This window comes from Narcine bancroftii, unplaced genomic scaffold (genome assembly GCF_036971445.1).
Source record: "Narcine bancroftii isolate sNarBan1 unplaced genomic scaffold, sNarBan1.hap1 Scaffold_154, whole genome shotgun sequence".
Taxonomy (NCBI): Eukaryota; Metazoa; Chordata; class Chondrichthyes; order Torpediniformes; family Narcinidae; genus Narcine; species Narcine bancroftii.
In genome coordinates, this window is record NW_027211889.1 from 3,463,801 (window position 1) to 3,481,708 (window position 17,908).

Below are 17,908 nucleotides of genomic sequence, written 5' to 3' on the forward strand. Positions count from 1 at the left end.
TGTTCTGCAGTGTTTGCCACGTTTTTCCACGTTTCCCCACATTTTCCAATCCGTTCCCGCTGCTCCCTTTCGTTACCCACTGTTTTGCATTGTTCGCCACGGTTCTGCTCTTTTTCCAATATGTTCTCCATGCTCCCTTTAGTTCACCTCTTTTCTGCTGTGTTCCCCAACGTTGCACACTTTTTCGAATCTGTTCACCCTGCTCCCTTTGGTTCCCCTCTATTCTGCAGTGTTCCCCACGGTTCGCCACTTTTTCCAACCTGTACCCCCTGCTACCTTTTGTTCCCCTCTGTCCTGCAGTGTTTCCCACGATTCCCTAGTTTTTCCAATCCTTTCACCCTACTCCCTTTGCTTCCCCTCTGTTCTGCAGTGTTCCCCACAGTTCTCCACCTTTTCCAATCTGTTCCCCCTGTTCCATTTGGTTCCCCAATCTTCTGCATTTTTCCATACGGTTCCCCACTTTTATCAATCTGATTCCCCACTGTTTTGCAGTGTTCCCCACATCTCAACTTTTTTCCAATATGTTCGCCCTGCTCCCTTTCGTTCCCCTCAGTTCTGCAGTGTTTCCCACTTTTCCCCACTTTTTCCAATCCGTTCCCGCTGCTCCCTTTCGTTCCCCACTGTTTTGCAGTGTTCGCCACGGTTCCGCACTTTTTCCACTCTTTTCTCCATGCTCCATTTAGTTCCCCTCTATTCTGCAGTGTTCCCCACGGTACCCCACTTTTTCCAATCCGTTCCCCCTGCTCCCTTTAGTTCCCCACTCTTCTGCATTTTTCCATACGGTTCCCCACTTTTTTCAATCTGATCCCCCTGCTCCCTTTGATTCCCCACTGTTCTGCAGTGTTCCCCACTTCTCAACTTTTTTCCAATATGTTCGCCCTGCTCCCTTTCGTTCCCCTCAGTTCTGCAGTGTTTCCCATGTTTCCCCACTTTTTCTAATCCATTCCCCCTGCTCCCATTCGTTCCCCTCTTTCCTGCAGTGTTCTCCACGGTTCCCCTGTTTTTCCAATCCTTTCACCCTGCTCCCTTTGGTTCCCCTCTGTTCTGCATTTTCCCCACGATTCTCCACATTTTTTCCAATCTGTCCCCCCTGCTCCCTTTGGTTCCCCTGTGTTCTTTAGTGTTCCCCATGCTTCCTCACTTTTTGCAATCTGTCCCCCCTGCTCCCTTTGGTTCCCCTCTGTCCTGCAGTGTTCCCCACGGTACCCCTCTTTTTCCAATCCGTTGCCCCTGCTCCCTTTAGTTCCCCACTCTTCTGCATTTTTCCATTCGGTTCCCCACTTTTTTCAATCTGATCCCCCTGCTCCCTTTCGTTCCCCTCTGTTCTGCAGTGTTTCTCAAGTTTCCCCACATTTTCCAACCCGTTCCCGCTGCTGCCTTTGGTTACCCACTGTTTTGCAGTGTTCGTCATGGTTCCGCTCTTTTTCCAATCTGTTCTCCATGCTCCGTTTAGTTCCCCTCTATTCTGCTGTTTTCCCCAAGGTTGCACACTTTTTCGAATCTGTTCACCCTGCTCCCTTTGGTTCCCTCTGTCCTGAAGTGTTCCCCACTTTTTCCAATCCATTCCCCCTGCTCCCATTCATTCCCCTCTATCCTGCAGTGTTCTCCACGGTTCCCCACTTTTTCCAAACTGTTCCCACTGCTCCCTTTGGTTCTCCTCTATTCTGCAGTGTTCCCCACGGTTCCCCACTTTTTCCAATCCGTTCACCCTGCTCCCATTGTTTCCCCACTCTTCTGCATTTTTCCACACCGTCCCCCACTTTTTCCAATCTGTTCCCCCTGCTCCCTTTGGTTCCCCACTGTTCTTCAGTGTTCCCCACGCTTCCCCACTTTTTCCAATCTGTACCCCCAGCTCCCTTTGGTTCCCCTCCTTTCTGCAGTGTTTCCCACGATTCCCCACTTTTTCTAACCTGTACCCCCTGCTCCCTTTGGTTCCCCTCTGTCCTGCAGTGTTCCCCACGGTTCTCCACATTTTTTCCAATCTGTTCCCATGCTCCCTTTGATTCTCCTCTTTTCTGCAGTGTTCCCCACGGTTCCCCACTTTTTCCAATCCATTCCCCCTGCTCCCATTCATTCCCCTCTGTCCTGCAGTGTTCCCCACTGTTCTCCACATTTTTTCCAATATGTTCGCCCTGCTCCCTTTCGTTCCCCTCTGTTCTGCAGTGTTTCCCACGTTTCCCCACATTTTCCAATCCGTTCCCGCTGCTGCCTTTGGTTACCCACTGTTTTGCAGTGTTCGTCATGGTTCCGCACTTTCTCCAATCTGTTCTCCATGCTCCGTTTAGTTCCCCTCTATTCTGCTGTTTTCCCCTAGGTTGCACACTTTTTCGAATCTGTTCACCCTGCTCCCTTTGGTTCCACTCTCTCCTGCAGTGTTCCCCACGGTTCCCCACTTTTTCCAATCCATTCTCCCTGCTCCCATTCATTCCCCTCTATCCTGCAGTGTTCTCCACGGTTCCCCACTTTTTCCAAACTGTTCCCACTGCTCCCTTTGGTTCTCCTCTATTCTGCAGTGTTCCCCACGGTTCCCCACTTTTTCCAATCCGTTCACCCTGCTCCCATTGTTTCCCCACTCTTCTGCATTTTTCCACACCTTCCCCCAATTTTTCCAATCTGTTCCCCCTGCTCCTTGGGCTCCCCTCTGTTCTGCTGTTTTCCCCACGGGTTCCACTTTCTCCAATCTGTTCCCCCTGCTCCCTTTGGTTCCCCTCTGTTCTTCAGTGTTCCCCACGCTTCCCCACTTTTTCCAATCCTTTCACCCTGCTCCCTTTGTTTCCCCTCTGTCCTGCAGTGTTCCCCAAGATTCACCACGTTTTCCAACCTGTACCTCCTGCTCCCTTTCGTTCACGTCTGTCCGGCAGTGTTCTCCACGTTCCCCACTTTTTCAAATCCATTCCCCCTGCTCCCTTTGGTTCCCCAGTGTTCTGCAGAACTCCCCACGATTCCCCACTTTTTCCAATCTGTTCCCCCTGCTCCGTTTGGTTCTGCTCTATTATGCAGTGTTCCCAACGGTTCCCCACTTTTCCGAGCTGTTCCCCCTGCTCAATTTTGTTCCGCTGTGTACTGCAGTGTTCCCCACGGTTCTCCACATTTTTCCAATCTGTTACCCCTGCTCCCTTTGGTTCCCCTGTGTTCTTCAGTGTTCACCACACTTCCCCACTCCTTCCAATCTGTACCCACTGCTCCCTTTGGTTCCCCTCCATTCTGCAGTGTTTCCCACGATTCCCCACTTTTCCAACCTGTACCCCCTGCTCCCTTTGGTTCCCTCTGTCCTGCAGTTTTCCCCACGGTTCCCCACTTTATCCAATCCATTCCCCCTGCTCCCTTTGGTTCCCCACTCTTCTGCATTTTTCGATACGTTTCCCCACTTTTTCCAATCCGTTCCCCCTGCTCCCATTCGTTCCCCTCTGTTCTGCAGTGTTCCCCACGGTTCCCCACTTTTCCAAGCTGTTCCCCCTGCTCCCTTTGGTTCCTCTCTGTTCTGCATTGTTCCCCATGATCCTCCACATTTTTTCTATTCTGTTCCCATGCTCCCTTTGGTTCCCCTCTGTTCTACAGTTTCCGCACGGTTCTCCACATTTTTTCTAATCTGTTTCCCCTGCTCCCTTTGGTTCCCCTCTGTTCTGCAGTGTTCCCTACGCTTCCCCACTTTTTCCAATACGTTCCCCCTGCTCCCTTTGGTTCCAATCTATTGTGCAGTGCTCCTCACGATTCTGCACTTTTTCCAACCTGTACACCCTGCTCCCATTCATTCCCCTCTTTCCTGCAGTGTTCCCCACGTTTACCCACTTTTTCCAATCCATTCCTCCTACTTCCTTTGGTTCACCTCTGTTCTGCAGTGTTTCCCACGGTTCCCCACTTTTTCCAATCTGTTCCCCCTGCTCCCTTTGGTTCCCCTCTGTTCTGGAGTGTTCCCCACGCTTCCCTACTTTTTCCAATCCATTTCCCCTGCTCCCTTTGGTTCCAATCTATTGTGCAGTGCTCCTCACGATTCTGCACTTTTTCCAACCTGTATACCCTGCTCCCATTCATTCCCCTCTTTCCTGCAGTGTTCCCCACGTTTACCCACTTTTTCCAATATGTTGCCCCTGCTCCCTTTGGTTCCCCTCTGTTCTGCATTTTTTCACACGGTCCCTACTTTTTCCAATCCGTTCCCCCTGCTTCTTTAGGTTCACCTCTGTTCTGCAGTGTTCCCCACGGTTCCTCACTTTTTCCAATCCGATCCCCCTGCTCCCTTTGATTCCCCACTGTTCTGCAGTGTGCCCCACTTCTCAACTTTTTTCCAATATGTTCGCCCTGCTCCATCTCGTTCCACTCTGTTCTGCAGTGTTTCCCACGTTTTCCCACATTTCCCCACATTTTTCAATCCGTTCCCGCTGCCCCCTTTCGATACCCACTGTTTTGCAGTGTTCGCCACGGTTCCGCTCTTTTTCCAATATGTTTTCCATGCTCCCTTTAGTTCCCCTCTTTTCTGCTGTTTTCCCCAACGTTGCACATTTTTTTCCAATCTGTTCACCCTGCTCGCTTTGGTTCCCCTCTATTCTGCAGTGTTCCCCACGGTTCTCCACTTTTTCCAACCTGTACCCCCTGCTCCCTTTGGTTCCCCTCTGTCCTGCAGTGTTCTCCACGGTTCCCCAGTTTTTCCAAACCTTTCACCCTGCTCCCTTTGGTTCCCCACTCTTCTGCATTTTTCCATATGGTTCCCCACTTTTTCCAATCCGATCCCCCTGCTCCCTTTGATTCCCCACTGTTGTGCAGTGTGCCCCACTTCTCAACTTTTTTCAATATGTTCGACCTGCTCCCTTTCGTTCCACTCTGTTCTGCAGTGTTTCCCACGTTTTCCCACGTTTCCCCACATTTTCCAATCCATTCCCGCTGCTCCCTTTCGTTACCCACTGTTTTGCATTGTTCGCCACGGTTCCGCTCTTTTTCCAATATGTTCTCCATGCTCCCTTTCGTTCACCTCTTTTCTGCTGTGTTCCCCAACGTTGCACACTTTTTCGAATCTGTTCACCCTGCTCCCTTTGGTTCCCCTCTATTCTGCAGTGTTCCCCACGGTTCGCCACTTTTTCCAACCTGTACCCCCTGCTCCCTTTGGTTCCCCTCTGTCCTGCAGTGTTCTCCACGGTCCCCAGTTTTTCCAATCCTTTCACCCTGCTCCCTTTGGTTCCCCTCTGTTCTGCATTTTCCCCACGGTTCTCCACATTTTTTCCAATCTGTCCCCACTGCTACCTTTAGTTCCCCTCTGTTCTGCAGTGTTCTCCACGGTTCACCACTTTTTCCAACCTGTACCCCCTGCTCCCTTTGGTTCCCCTCTGTCCTGCAGTGTTCCCCAAGATTCCACACGTTTTCCAACTTGTACCTCCTGCTCCCTTTCGTTCACGTCTGTCCTGCATTGTTCTCCACGTTCCCCACTTTTTCAAATCCATTCCCCCTGCTCCCTTTGGTTCCACAGTGTTCTGCAGAACTCCCCACGATTCCCCACTTTTTACAATCTGTTCCCCCTGCTCCGTTTGGTTCTGCTCTATTATGCAGTGTTCCCCACGGTTCCCCACTTTTCCGAGCTGTTCCCCCTGCTCAATTTTGTTCCGCAGTGTTCTTCAGTGTTCCCCACGGTTCTCCACATTTTTTCCAATCTGTTCCCCCTGCTCCCTTTGGTTCCCCTGTGTTCTTCAGTGTTCCCCACGCTTCCCCACCCCTTCCAAACTGTACCCCCTGCTCCCTTTGGTTCCCCTCCATTCTGCAGTGTTTCCCACGATTCCCCACTTTTCCAACCTGTACCCCCTGCTCCCTTTGGTTCCCCTCTGTCCTGCAGTGTTCCCCACGATTCCCCACTTTATCCAATCCATTCCCCCTGCTCCCTTTGGTTCCCCACTCTTCTGCATTTTTCAATATGTTTCCCCACTTTTTCCAATCCGTTCCGCCTGCTCCCTTTGGTTCCCCTCGGTCCTGCAGTTTTCCCCACTGCTTCCCACTTTTTCCAATCCATTCCCCCTGCTCCCATTCGTTCCCCTCTGTTCTGCAGTGTTCCCCACGGTTCCCAACTTATTTCCAATCTGTTCCCCCTGCTCCTTTGGTTCCCCTCCGTTCTGCAGTGTTCCCCACGGTTCCCCACTTTTTCCATTCTGTTCCCCCTGCTCCTTTGGTTCGCCTCTGTTCTGCAGTGTTCACCACGGTTCCCTTCATTTTCTAATCCCTTCGCCCTGTCCCCTTTGTTTCCGCACTGTTCTGCAGTTGTCCCCACAGTTCTCCACATTTTTTCCAATCTGTTACCCATGCTCCCTTTGGTTCCCCTGTGTTCTTTAGTGTTCCCCACGATTTCCCATTTTTTCCAACCTGTACCCCCTGCTCCCTTTGGTTCCCCTCTGTCCTGCAGTGTTCCCCACGGTTCTCCACTTTTTCCAATCCGTTCCCCCTGCTCCCTTTGGTTCCTCACTCTTCTGCATTTTTCCATACGGTTCCCCACTTTTTCCAATCCGATCCCCCTGCTCTCTTTGATTCCCCACTGTTCTGCAGTGTGCCCCACTTCTCAACTTTTTTCCAATATGTTCGCCCTGCTCCCTTTCGTTCCACTCTGTTCTGCAGTGTTTCCCACGTTTTCCCAAGTTTCCCCACATTTTCCAATCCGTTCCCGCTGCCCCCTTTCGTTACCCACTGTTTTGCAGTTTTCTCCACGGTTCCCCACTTTTTCCAAACTCTTCCCCCTGCTCCCTTTGTTTCCCCTCTGTTCTGCAGTGTTGCTCACGGTTCGCCACATTTTCCAATCCGTTCTCCCTTCTCTCTTTGGTTACCCACTGTTCTGCATTTTTCCACACTGTTCCCCAATTTTTCCAATCTGTTCCCCCTGACTCCTTTGGTTCACCTCTGTTCTGCAGTGTTCACCACGATTCCCCACTTTTTCCATTCTGTTCTTCTGCTCCTTTGGTTCCCCTCAATTCTGCAGTGATCCCCACGGTTCCCCACTTTTTCCAATCTGTTCCCCCTGCTCCCTTTGATTCCCCTCTGTCCTGCATTGTCCTTCGCGATTCCCCACTTTTTCTAATCAGTTCCACCTGCTCCCTTGGTTCCCCTCTGTTCTTCAGTGTTCCCCATGGTTCCCCAATTTTTCCAATGTATACCCCCTGCTCCATTTGTTTCCTCACTCTTCTGCATTTTTCCACACTGTTCCCCACTTTTTCCAATCAGTTTCCCCCGATCCCTTTGGTTCTCCACTGTTCTGCAGTATTCCCCACTTTTCCACTATTTTCGAATTTGTTCGCCGTGATCGCTTTTGTTCCTCTCTGTCTGCATTGTTCTTCACAGTTCCCCACTTTATCCAATCCGTTCCCCCATGCTCCCTTTGGTTCCCCTCTGTCCTGCAGTGTTCCCGACTTCTCAACTTCTTTCCGATATGCTCGCCGTGCTCCATTTCGTTCCCCTCTGTTCTGCAGTGTTTCCCACGGTTCCCCACTTTTTCCAATCCGTTCCCGCTGCTCCCTTTGGTTCCCCACTGTTTTGCAGTGTTCGCCATGGTTCTGCACTTTTTCCAATCTGTTCCCCATGCTCCGTTTAGTTCCCCTCTATTCTGCAGTGTTCCCCACGGTGCACACTTTTTCGAATCTGTTCACCGTGCTCCCTTTGTTTCCCCTCTGTCCTGCAGTGTTCCCCATGTTTCCCCACTTTTTCCAATCAGTTCGCCCTGCTCCCTTTGTTTCCCCTCTGTCCTGCAATGTTCTCCACGGTTCCCCACTTTTTCCAATCCATTCCCCCTGCTCCTTTTGGTTACCCACTGTTCTGCAGAACTCCCCACGATTCCCCACTTTTTCCAATCTGTTCCCCCTGCTCCGTTTGGTTCTCCTTTATTCTGCAGTGTTCCCCAAGGTTCCCCACTTTTCCGAGCTGTTCCCCCTGCTCCCTTTGGTTCTGCAGTGTTCTGCAGTGTTCCCCACGGTTACCCACTTTTTCCAAACCGTTCCCCCTGCTCCCTTTGGTTCCCCTCTGTCCTGCAGTGATCCCCATGGTTACCCTCTTATTCCAATCCATTCCCCCTGCCCCCTTTGGTTCCCCTCTGTCCTGCATTTTCCCCCACAGTTCCCCACTTTTCCAATCCGTTTCCCCTGCTCCCTTTAGTTGCCCTCTCTACTGCAGTGCTCTCCACGGTTCCCCGTATTTTCCAATCCGTTCTCCCTGCTCCCTTTGGTTTCCCACTGTTCTGCATTTTTCCACACGGTTCCCCAATTTTTCCAATCTGTTCCCATGCTCCATTTGATTCCCCTCTTTTCTGCAATATTCCCCACTGTTCCCCACCTTTTGCAATCTGTTCCCCCTGCTCCCTTTGGTTCCCCACTGTTCTGCAGTGTTCGCTAACGGTTCCCCACTTTTTACAACCTGTACCTCCTGTTCCCTTTGGATCCCCTCTGTCCTGCAGTATTCCCCACGGTTCCACACTTTTTCCAATCTGTTCGCCGTGCTCTCTTTGGTTCCCCTCAGTTCTACAATGTTCCCCACAGTTCCCCACTTTATCCAATCTGTTCCTCCTGCTCCCTTTGGTTCCCATCCGTCCTGCACTGTCCTCCATGGTTTCCCAAATTTTCCAATCTCTTCCCCGTGCTCCTTTGGTTCCCCTCTGTTGTGCAGTGTTCCGAACGGTTCCCCACTTTTTCCAATCCGTTCCCCCTGCTTTCTTTGATTCCCTTCTGTTCTGCAGTGTTCCACACTGTTCCCCAAATTTTCCAATCCGTTCACCCTGCTCCCATTGTTTCTCCACTCTTCTGCATTTTTCCACACCGTTCCCCACTTTTTCCAATCTGTTCGCCCTTCTCCATGGGCTCCCCTGTGTTCTGCAGTTTACCCCACAGTTTCCACTTTTTCCAATCTGTTCCCCCTGCTCCCTTTGGTTTCCCCTCTATTCTGCAGTATTCTATACAGTTCCCCACATTTTCCAATCCGTTACCCCTGCTCCCTTTGGTTCCCCTCTGTTCTGCAGTGTTCTCCACGGTTCCCGACTTTTTCCAATCTGTTCCTCCTGCTCCCTTTGGTTCCCCACTGTTCTGCATTTTTCCACACAGTTCCCCACTTTTTCCAATCTGTTCCCCCTGCTCCCTTTGTTTCCTCACTCTTCTGCATTTTTCCACACTGTTCGCCACTTTTTCCAATCTGATCCCCCTGCTCCCTTTGTTTCCTCACTCTTCTGCATTTTTCCACACTGTTCCCCACATTTTCCAATCTGTTTCCCCCGATCCCTTTGGTTCCCCACTGTTCTGCAGTATTCCCCACTTTTCCACTATTTTCGAATTTGTTCGCCGTGATCGCTTTGGTTCCTCTCTGTCTGCAGTGTTCTTCACAGTTCCCCACTTTATCCAATCCGTTCCCCCCTGCTCCCTTTGGTTCCCCTCTGTCCTGCAGTGTTCCCCACTTTTCAACTTCTTTCCGATATGCTCGCCGTGCTCCATTTCGTTCCCCTCTGTTCTGCAGTGTTTCCCACGGTTCCCCACTTTTTCCAATCCGTTCCCGCTGCTCCCTTTGGTTCCCCACTGTTTTGCAGTGTTCGCCATGGTTCTGTACTTTTTCCAATCTGTTCCCCATGCTCCGTTTAGTTCCCCTCTATTCTGTAGTGTTCCCCAAGGTGCACACTTTTTCGAATCTGTTCACCCTGCTCCCTTTGTTTCCCCTCTGTTGTGCAGTGTGCCCCACTTCTCAACTTTTTTCAATATGTTCGACCTGCTCCCTTTCGTTCCACTCTGTTCTGCAGTGTTTCCCACGTTTTCCCACGTTTCCCCACATTTTCCAATCCATTCCCGCTGCTCCCTTTCGTTACCCACTGTTTTGCATTGTTCGCCACGGTTCCGCTCTTTTTCCAATATGTTCTCCATGCTCCCTTTCGTTCACCTCTTTTCTGCTGTGTTCCCCAACGTTGCACACTTTTTCGAATCTGTTCACCCTGCTCCCTTTGGTTCCCCTCTATTCTGCAGTGTTCCCCACGGTTCGCCACTTTTTCCAACCTGTACCCCCTGCTCCCTTTGGTTCCCCTCTGTCCTGCAGTGTTCTCCACGGTCCCCAGTTTTTCCAATCCTTTCACCCTGCTCCCTTTGGTTCCCCTCTGTTCTGCATTTTCCCCACAGTTCTCCACATTTTTTCCAATCTGTCCCCACTGCTACCTTTAGTTCCCCTCTGTTCTGCAGTGTTCTCCACGGTTCACCACTTTTTCCAACCTGTACCCCCTGCTCCCTTTGGTTCCCCTCTGTCCTGCAGTGTTCCCCAAGATTCCACACGTTTTCCAACTTGTACCTCCTGCTCCCTTTCGTTCACGTCTGTCCTGCATTGTTCTCCACGTTCCCCACTTTTTCAAATCCATTCCCCCTGCTCCCTTTGGTTCCACAGTGTTCTGCAGAACTCCCCACGATTCCCCACTTTTTCCAATCTGTTCCCCCTGCTCCGTTTGGTTCTGCTCTATTATGCAGTGTTCCCCACGGTTCCCCACTTTTCCGAGCTGTTCCCCCTGCTCAATTTTGTTCCGCAGTGTTCTTCAGTGTTCCCCACGGTTCTCCACATTTTTTCCAATCTGTTCCCCCTGCTCCCTTTGGTTCCCCTGTGTTCTTCAGTGTTCCCCACGCTTCCCCACCCCTTCCAAACTGTACCCCCTGCTCCCTTTGGTTCCCCTCCATTCTGCAGTGTTTCCCACGATTCCCCACTTTTCCAACCTGTACCCCCTGCTCCCTTTGGTTCCCCTCTGTCCTGCAGTGTTCCCCACGATTCCCCACTTTATCCAATCCATTCCCCCTGCTCCCTTTGGTTCCCCACTCTTCTGCATTTTTCAATATGTTTCCCCACTTTTTCCAATCCGTTCCGCCTGCTCCCTTTGGTTCCCCTCGGTCCTGCAGTTTTCCCCACTGCTTCCCACTTTTTCCAATCCATTCCCCCTGCTCCCATTCGTTCCCCTCTGTTCTGCAGTGTTCCCCACGGTTCCCAACTTATTTCCAATCTGTTCCCCCTGCTCCTTTGGTTCCCCTCCGTTCTGCAGTGTTCCCCACGGTTCCCCACTTTTTCCATTCTGTTCCCCCTGCTCCTTTGGTTCGCCTCTGTTCTGCAGTGTTCACCACGGTTCCCTTCATTTTCTAATCCCTTCGCCCTGTCCCCTTTGTTTCCGCACTGTTCTGCAGTTGTCCCCACAGTTCTCCACATTTTTTCCAATCTGTTCCCCATGCTCCCTTTGGTTCCCCTGTGTTCTTTAGTGTTCCCCACGATTTCCCATTTTTTCCAATCCGTTCCCCCTGCTCCCTTTGGTTCCTCACTCTTCTGCATTTTTCCATACGGTTCCCCACTTTTTCCAATCCGATCCCCCTGCTCTCTTTGATTCCCCACTGTTCTGCAGTGTGCCCCACTTCTCAACTTTTTTCCAATATGTTCGCCCTGCTCCCTTTCGTTCCACTCTGTTCTGCAGTGTTTCCCACGTTTTCCCAAGTTTCCCCACATTTTCCAATCCGTTCCCGCTGCCCCCTTTCGTTACCCACTGTTTTGCAGTGTTCGCCACGGTTCCGCTCTTTTTCCAATATGTTCTCCATGCTCCCTTTATTTCCCCTCTATTTTGCTCTGTTCCCCAACGTTGCACATTTTTTCGATCTGTTCACCCTGCTCCCTTTGATTCCCCTCTATTCTGCAGTGTTCCCCACGGTTCGCCACTTTTCCAACCTGTACCCCCTGCTCCCTTTAGTTCCCCTCTGTCCTGCAGTGTTTTCCACGGTTCCCTAGTGTTTCCAATCCTTTCACCCTGCTCCTTCGGTTCCCCTCTGTTCTGCAGTGTTCACCACGGTTCCCTTCATTTCTAATCCCTTCGCCCTGTCCCCTTTGTTTCGGCACTGTTCTTCAGTTGTCCCCACGGTTCTCCACATTTTTTCCAATCTGTCCCCCCTGCTCCCTTTGGTTCCCCTGTGTTCGTTATTGTTCCCCATGCTTCCCCACTTTTTGCAATCTGTCCCCCCTGCTCCCTTTGGTTCCCCTCTGTCCTGCAGTGTTCCCACGGTACCCCACTTTTTCCAATCCCTTCCCCCTACTCCCTTTAGTTACCCAATCTTCTGCATTTTTCCATACGGTTCCCCACTTTTTTCAATCTGATCCCCCTGCTCCCTTTGATTCCCCACTGTTCTGCAGTGTTCCCCACTTCTCAACTTTTTTCCAATATGTTCGCCCTGCTCCCTTTCGTTTACCTCTGTTCTGCAGTGTTTCCCATGTTTCCCCACTTTTTCTAATCCATTCCCACTGCTCCCATTCGTTCCCCTCTTTCCTGCAGTTTTCTCCACGGTTCCCCACTTTTTCCAAACTCTTCCCCCTGCTCCCTTTGTTTCCCCTCTGTTCTGCAGTGTTGCTCACGGTTCGCCACATTTTCCAATCCGTTCTCCCTTCTCTCTTTGGTTACCCACTGTTCTGCATTTTTCCACACTGTTCCCCAATTTTTCCAATCTGTTCCCCCTGACTCCTTTGGTTCACCTCTGTTCTGCAGTGTTCACCACGATTCCCCACTTTTTCCATTCTGTTCTTCTGCTCCTTTGGTTCCCCTCAATTCTGCAGTGATCCCCACGGTTCCCCACTTTTTCCAATCTGTTCCCCCTGCTCCCTTTGGTTCCCCTCTGTCCTGCATTGTCCTTCGCGATTCCCCACTTTTTCTAATCAGTTCCACCTGCTCCCTTGGTTCCCCTCTGTTCTTCAGTGTTCCCCATGGTTCCCCAATTTTTCCAATGTATACCCCCTGCTCCATTTGTTTCCTCACTCTTCTGCATTTTTCCACACTGTTCCCCACTTTTTCCAATCAGTTTCCCCCGATCCCTTTGGTTCTCCACTGTTCTGCAGTATTCCCCACTTTTCCACTATTTTCGAATTTGTTCGCCGTGATCGCTTTTGTTCCTCTCTGTCTGCATTGTTCTTCACAGTTCCCCACTTTATCCAATCCGTTCCCCCATGCTCCCTTTGGTTCCCCTCTGTCCTGCAGTGTTCCCGACTTCTCAACTTCTTTCCGATATGCTCGCCGTGCTCCATTTCGTTCCCCTCTGTTCTGCAGTGTTTCCCACGGTTCCCCACTTTTTCCAATCCGTTCCCGCTGCTCCCTTTGGTTCCCCACTGTTTTGCAGTGTTCGCCATGGTTCTGTACTTTTTCCAATTTGTTCCCCATGCTCCGTTTAGTTCCCCTCTATTCTGCAGTGTTCCCCACGGTGCACACTTTTTCGAATCTGTTCACCGTGCTCCCTTTGTTTCCCCTCTGTCCTGCAGTGTTCCCCATGTTTCCCCACTTTTTCCAATCAGTTCGCCCTGCTCCCTTTGTTTCCCCTCTGTCCTGCAATGTTCTCCACGGTTCCCCACTTTTTCCAATCCATTCCCCCTGCTCCTTTTGGTTCCCCACTGTTCTGCAGAACTCCCCACGATTCCCCACTTTTTCCAATCTGTTCCCCCTGCTCCGTTTGGTTCTCCTTTATTCTGCAGTGTTCACCAAGGTTCCCCACTTTTCCGAGCTGTTCCCCCTGCTCCCTTTGGTTCTGCAGTGTTCTGCAGTGTTCCCCACGGTTACCCACTTTTTCCAAACCGTTCCCCCTGCTCCCTTTGGTTCCCCTCTGTCCTGCAGTGATCCCCATGGTTACCCTCTTATTCCAATCCATTCCCCCTGCCCCCTTTGGTTCCCCTCTGTCCTGCATTTTCCCCCACAGTTCCCCACTTTTCCAATCCGTTTCCCCTGCTCCCTTTAGTTGCCCTCTCTACTGCAGTGCTCTCCACGGTTCCCCGTATTTTCCAATCCGTTCTCCCTGCTCCCTTTGGTTTCCCACTGTTCTGCATTTTTCCACACGGTTCCCCAATTTTTCCAATCTGTTCCCATGCTCCATTTGATTCCCCTCTTTTCTGCAATATTCCCCACTGTTCCCCACCTTTTGCAATCTGTTCCCCCTGCTCCCTTTGGTTCCCCACTGTTCTGCAGTGTTCGCTAACGGTTCCCCACTTTTTCCAATCTGTTCCCCCTGCTCCGTTTGGTTCTGCTCTATTATGCAGTGCTCCCCTCGGTTCCCCACTTTTCCGAGCTGTTCCCCCTGCTCAATTTTGTTCCGCAGTGTTCTGCAGTGTTCCCCACGGTTCTCCACATTTTTTCCAATCTGTTCCCCCTGCTCCCTTTGGTTCCCCTGTGTTCTTCAGTGTTCACTACGCTTCCCCACTCCTTCCAATCTGTAACCCCTGCTCCCTTTGGTTCCCCTCCATTCTGCAGTGTTCCCAACGATTCCCCACTTTATCCAATCCATTCCCCCTGCTCCCTTTGGTTCCCCACTCTTCTCCATTTTTCGATACGGTTCCCCACTTTTTCCAATCTGTTTCCCATGCTCCCTTTGGTTCCCCTGTGTTCTTCAGTGTTCCCCACGATTTCCCATTTTTTCCAACCTGTACCCCCTGCTCCCTTTGGTTCCCCTCTGTCCTGCAGCGTTCCCCACGGTTCTCCACTTTTTCCAATCCGTTCCCCCTGCTCTCTTTGGTTCCTCACTCTTCTGCATTTTTCCATACGGTTCCACACTTTTTCCAATCCGATCCCCCTGCTCTCTTTGATTCCCCACTGTTCTGCAGTGTGCCCCACTTCTCAACATTTTTCCAATATGTTCGCCCTGCTCCCTTTCGTTCCACTCTGTTCTGCAGTGTTTCCCACGTTTTCCCAAGTTTACCCACATTTTCCAATCCGTTCCCGCTGCCCCCTTTCGTTACCCACTGTTTTGCAGTGTTCGCCACGGTTCCGCTCTTTTTCCAATATGTTCTCCATGCTCCCTTTAGTTCCCCTTTTTTCTGCTGTGTTCCCCAACGTTGCACATTTTTTCGATCTGTTCACCCTGCTCCCTTTGGTTCCCCTCTATTCTGCAGTGTTGTCCACGGTTCGCCACTTTTCCAACCTGTACCCCCTGCTCCCTTTGGTTCCCCTCTGTCCTGCAGTGTTCTCCACGGTTCCCCAGTTTTTCCAATCCTTTCACCCTGCTCCCTTTGGTTCCTCTCTGTTCTGCATTTTCCCCACGGTTCTCCACATTTTTTCCAATCTGTACCCCCTGCTCCCTTTGGTTCCCCTCTGTCCTGCAGTGTTCCAACGGTACCCCACTTTTTCCAATCCATTCCCCCTGCTCCCTTTAGTTTCCCAATCTTCTGCATTTTTCCATACGGTTCCCCACTTTTTTCAATCTGATCCCCCTGCTCCCTTTGATTCCCCACTGTTCTGCAGTGTTCCCCACTTCTCAACTTTTTTTCCAATATGTTCGCCCTGCTCCCTTTCGTTCACCTCTGTTCTGCAGTGTTCCCCACGGTTCGCCACTTTTTCCAACCTGCACCCCCTGCTCCCTTTGGTTCCCCTCTGTCCTGCAGTGTTCTCCACGGTTCCCCAGTTTTTCCAATCCTTTCACCCTGCTCCCTTTGGTTCCCCACTCATCTGTATTTTTCCATATGGTTCCCCACTTTTTCCAATCCGATCCCCCTGCTCCCTTTGATTCCCCACTGTTCTGCAGTGTGCCCCACTTCTCAACTTTTTTCCAATATGTTCGCCCTGCTCCCTTTCGTTCCACTCTGTTCTGCAGTGTTTGCCACGTTTTTCCACGTTTCCCCACATTTTCCAATCCGTTCCCGCTGCTCCCTTTCGTTACCCACTGTTTTGCATTGTTCGCCACGGTTCTGCTCTTTTTCCAATATGTTCTCCATGCTCCCTTTAGTTCACCTCTTTTCTGCTGTGTTCCCCAACGTTGCACACTTTTTCGAATCTGTTCACCCTGCTCCCTTTGGTTCCCCTCTATTCTGCAGTGTTCCCCACGGTTCGCCACTTTTTCCAACCTGTACCCCCTGCTACCTTTTGTTCCCCTCTGTCCTGCAGTGTTTCCCACGATTCCCTAGTTTTTCCAATCCTTTCACCCTACTCCCTTTGCTTCCCCTCTGTTCTGCAGTGTTCCCCACAGTTCTCCACCTTTTCCAATCTGTTCCCCCTGTTCCATTTGGTTCCCCAATCTTCTGCATTTTTCCATACGGTTCCCCACTTTTATCAATCTGATTCCCCACTGTTTTGCAGTGTTCCCCACATCTCAACTTTTTTCCAATATGTTCGCCCTGCTCCCTTTCGTTCCCCTCAGTTCTGCAGTGTTTCCCACTTTTCCCCACTTTTTCCAATCCGTTCCCGCTGCTCCCTTTCGTTCCCCACTCTTTTGCAGTGTTCGCCACGGTTCCGCACTTTTTCCACTCTTTTCTCCATGCTCCATTTAGTTCCCCTCTATTCTGCAGTGTTCCCCACGGTACCCCACTTTTTCCAATCCGTTCCCCCTGCTCCCTTTAGTTCCCCACTCTTCTGCATTTTTCCATATGGTTCCCCACTTTTTTCAATCTGATCCCCCTGCTCCCTTTGATTCCCCACTGTTCTGCAGTGTTCCCCACTTCTCAACTTTTTTCCAATATGTTCGCCCTGCTCCCTTTCGTTCCCCTCAGTTCTGCAGTGTTTCCCATGTTTCCCCACTTTTTCTAATCCATTCCCCCTGCTCCCATTCGTTCCCCTCTTTCCTGCAGTGTTCTCCACGGTTCCCCTGTTTTTCCAATCCTTTCACCCTGCTCCCTTTGGTTCCCCTCTGTTCTGCATTTTCCCCACGATTCTCCACATTTTTTCCAATCTGTCCCCCCTGCTCCCTTTGGTTCCCCTGTGTTCTTTAGTGTTCCCCATGCTTCCTCACTTTTTGCAATCTGTCCCCCCTGCTCCCTTTGGTTCCCCTCTGTCCTGCAGTGTTCCCCACGGTACCCCTCTTTTTCCAATCCGTTGCCCCTGCTCCCTTTAGTTCCCCACTCTTCTGCATTTTTCCATTCGGTTCCCCACTTTTTTCAATCTGATCCCCTTGCTCCCTTTCGTTCCCCTCTGTTCTGCAGTGTTTCTCAAGTTTCCCCACATTTTCCAATCCGTTCCCGCTGCTGCCTTTGGTTACCCACTGTTTTGCAGTGTTCGTCATGGTTCCGCTCTTTTTCCAATCTGTTCTCCATGCTCCGTTTAGTTCCCCTCTATTCTGCTGTTTTCCCCAAGGTTGCACACTTTTTCGAATCTGTTCACCCTGCTCCCTTTGGTTCCCTCTGTCCTGAAGTGTTCCCCACTTTTTCCAATCCATTCCCCCTGCTCCCATTCATTCCCCTCTATCCTGCAGTGTTCTCCACGGTTCCCCACTTTTTCCAAACTGTTCCCACTGCTCCCTTTGGTTCTCCTCTATTCTGCAGTGTTCCCCACGGTTCCCCACTTTTTCCAATCCGTTCACCCTGCTCCCATTGTTTCCCCACTCTTCTGCATTTTTCCACACCGTCCCCCACTTTTTCCAATCTGTTCCCCCTGCTCCCTTTGGTTCCCCACTGTTCTTCAGTGTTCCCCACGCTTCCCCACTTTTTCCAATCTGTACCCCCAGCTCCCTTTGGTTCCCCTCCTTTCTGCAGTGTTTCCCACGATTCCCCACTTTTTCTAACCTGTACCCCCTGCTCCCTTTGGTTCCCCTCTGTCCTGCAGTGTTCCCCACGGTTCTCCACATTTTTTCCAATCTGTTCCCATGCTCCCTTTGATTCTCCTCTTTTCTGCAGTGTTCCCCACGGTTCCCCACTTTTTCCAATCCATTCCCCCTGCTCCCATTCATTCCCCTCTGTCCTGCAGTGTTCCCCACTGTTCTCCACATTTTTTCCAATATGTTCGCCCTGCTCCCTTTCGTTCCCCTCTGTTCTGCAGTGTTTCCCACGTTTCCCCACATTTTCCAATCCGTTCCCGCTGCTGCCTTTGGTTACCCACTGTTTTGCAGTGTTCGTCATGGTTCCGCACTTTCTCCAATCTGTTCTCCATGCTCCGTTTAGTTCCCCTCTATTCTGCTGTTTTCCCCTAGGTTGCACACTTTTTCGAATCTGTTCACCCTGCTCCCTTTGGTTCCACTCT